The sequence below is a fragment of the Myodes glareolus genome, chromosome 10 (genome assembly GCF_982192425.1).
Source record: "Myodes glareolus chromosome 10, mMyoGla1.1, whole genome shotgun sequence".
NCBI lineage: Eukaryota > Metazoa > Chordata > Mammalia > Rodentia > Cricetidae > Myodes > Myodes glareolus.
Window position 1 is genome coordinate 40,174,048 of NC_142035.1, and position 3,304 is coordinate 40,177,351.

At 40.3% G+C, this 3,304-nt stretch overlaps 1 pseudogene; it reads right to left on the minus strand.

Annotated features, from left to right (window-relative positions):
- Positions 1–262: 262 nt before the first annotated feature.
- Positions 263–964, minus strand: LOC125413898 (proteasome subunit beta type-6 pseudogene; annotated as a pseudogene).
- Between the last annotated feature and the right edge of the window lie 2,340 nt (positions 965–3,304).

Here is a 3,304-nt window from a genome sequence, read left to right on the forward strand (position 1 = left end):
TTGTGCAATGATTTGCTAAATTATATTGAAGTCAGGAATGGAGATTAGAAAACAGAGAAAGAAGTCCATGGTCCTACATCATTTTTTTTATGTTGTTAACAGATACTTTGGTGTAACAGATTTGACTCCCATGGGTCTATTTTCCTATAGGCTTAAAATGAAGAAATTGGACTATAATATTTTCGTTTTTTTTCTCTTTGCAAAACTGTTTATTAATTTTTGCATCAGTATGAATATCTCTTATACCCTAGCATACTAGGATTCAGGGTGGTGGTAAAGTAGCGATGGTGAATTTTGGGTATCCGGTCTCCCAAAAGTACCTGTCACTCTACCCCAGATTCTTGAATGGCTGTGAAGCGGATCACCCCTCCGCTAGAGCCATCCGGTTCCATAGCCAGAGCGAGAGCATTGGCAGTGAACTGCAGATATTCGTCCTTGGTCATGCCTTCCCGGTAGGTAGCATCAACGTAGCCACAGATATATGAGCTCGCAGAGCCTCCAATGGCAAAGGACTGCCTTACCATCATACCCACCATGGGAACTGAGCACACCTGCCCTCCTTCTTGAGGGTCCCAGCCTGCAATGATGATCCCCACCATCAGGTCTTCTCTGCATCGGTAACGCATCTCCTTAAAGAGACTGGCGGTTGTGTGTACTAGTGGAGGCTCATTCATCTAGATACTGTGGAAGCCAAGCTGGTAAGTGATGGCATCGGGTATCAGCTGCTGAGCCTGAGAGGCTGCAGAAGGTCATGGATAGGGGTTAGCTTGTCAGTCACTCAGTTGGCGATTTAGGACCCAGTGGTTGTACTAGAGTCAGCGCCTAAGACCATACCACCATCAAACTGCACAGCTATGATCATGGTCCCTGTGGAGACTTCCCAGTTTTCCTAGTGTAGGGTGATAGCCTCTGTCCCAAAAGCTGGTACAGAGCCTCCACTGTGAAGAGCTAAGGCGGCCGCCATCTTCCTCTTCTACCGCTGCCACCAAGCAACTCGGACTACAATATTTTCAAGTTAATTTCCAGCTCTAATGTTCTATGACTTTTTGCAGCATTTGCTAAATGATGTTCTCCCGTAGTCCATGCTCTGCGGTCTTGCTCCTTATACATTCGGTGGGCAGCTTTCCATGGTAAACTTCACTTTTATGTACTCAGGCTTAATTACTTTTCACTATGCAGATGAGGTGCTCAGAGTTACATGGTCTACAGAGATTCATTCTTTAAAATTCCCCCGATTTCTTGGGGAAATCCAGAAAACATACCTTTGACTAAGAATAATTAGGTTTATGCCATTAATTCTCTACTATGTGCCCACGGTGTCAGTAATCAATGACAATACATTTCCTCTTCAGTCATATTTCAGAGTTATTTTTAGCATTATCCTTTAGAAACAGACTGTCAATAGATATTCAACTTTTATGTTGACATTTCTGCTTCCCCTGATCTAACATGTGAGATCCAACTAGTGACCCACATCTTCCATAATCGAGCTACACATATTTTCCTCCACAAACACTGGAACTACAGAATCAAGTTCAAAAGGAGACTTTGTTGTGACAGTAGGTGCTTGGAGTATTTGATATCTTCAATGAGAATAATTTCTGTAGGAAAAAAAAAAAGAAGCAGTGTTTCCTCATTGGCCAGGAACTCAAATTCCTTTTATGTTGAGAGCTTCCCGATGAAACTGCTTCTCTGAAAGTTGTGACTGGGGTTTCATCTACTCTGAGTGACACCCTTTAGTGGTAACTTTATCTCTAGACTTTCCTGAGAGATTGAATGAATATGGCAAATAGTTGATGCAGAAGAGGTAGCAGGTTTTTAAACTTTATTTAATATGTACCCTTGTGTTCCTGGGGTGTTCAAATATGTATCAGTAAAGGTCCAAAGAGCCCCTGGAATTGGAGTCCCAGGTGGTTGTGATCCACCTGCAGGTACTCAAAACTAAACTCTTGTTTTCTGCAAGGTTAGCAAGAACTCTTAACATCTCTCCAGACCCATAAGCAACATTTTATTTTTTAAAATTTTTTTATTGTTTTTATTTAACTATACATTTTTCTCTGCTCCTCTCTCTTCACACTTTTCTCCTTCTACCCTCTCCTGTGACTGCCCCCCTTATAAACCCAATTTACTCAGGCAATCTTGTCTTTTTCTCCTTCCTATATAGATCCATCTATGTCTGTCTTAGAGTCCTCTTTATTATCTAGGTTGTCTGGGGTTCTGATTTGCACATTGGTTTTTCTTTGCTTTATATCTAGAAGCCACTTAGGAGTGAGTACATGTTGTATTTGTCTTTCTGGGTCTGGGTTACCTCACTCAATATTTATGTTTTTAGATTCATCCATTTGTCTGTAAATTCGATGATGTAATTATTTTTTTCTGCTATGTAGTACTCCATTGTGTAAATGTACCACATTTTCTTTATCCATTCTTCAGTTGATGGGCATCTAGTTTGCTTCCAGGTTCTGGTTACTACAAGTAGTGCCACTATCAACATAGCTGAGCACATGTCCTTGTGGAGTGACTGAGCATCCTTTGGATATATGTTCTACAGCAGAATTGCCATTAGCAGCATTTTTAAATGAATAAACACAACATTTTTCACTTATCAGAAAACAGCAGAATCTGTATATTTGAAGTATTTTCCAGCCTTTTATTAGTGTTCAGTGTATACTAAAAATTACTCCTTGAAAGAAGTCCATGGCATTACCCTCACCTAGGTCTGTGGTGGGAAGACACGTTAATAAGAGACTCCTCGGGTTTTCCTTTTCCAATAGATAACATTTTTTTTTAACGGTAGGAACTATAGTTTATGCCTTTTTTTCTGAACTGTAGTACCTTCTAGTCCCTATGATCCCCATTGCAGCCAACTCAGAAATGCAAAGGCACACGTGGGAAAAAAGATTACTTTACAAAGTGCAGCTGTGGGCTCCCTGCTTCCGAATTCTGAAACACAGACCCAACAGCTAGCCCATAAGGAAAAACACAAGCCAAGAATATTATATTTCTTGCATCTCAGCACTTTGCTTCTTAATGTGTGGTCCATGGACTGGCCAGTCAGTGGTGAGAGAAAAACAGGGGTTTAAAAAAATCACTGAGAAAATGTTGTAGTTATTTTCTCTATTACGCCTTTTCACTGATTCATGTTCATTGAAATGTGACCCAAGTACTTAAATATGAAAATAAGCCTTATATTTTTCAGGTCTTGACTTAATTTTTATTTTATATTTTATTAATCACTTATTTCCTAAAAGGTATCTTGTAGGGAGCCACCTGGAGGCACAGGTGGTCCTGCAGTTTGGAGGTA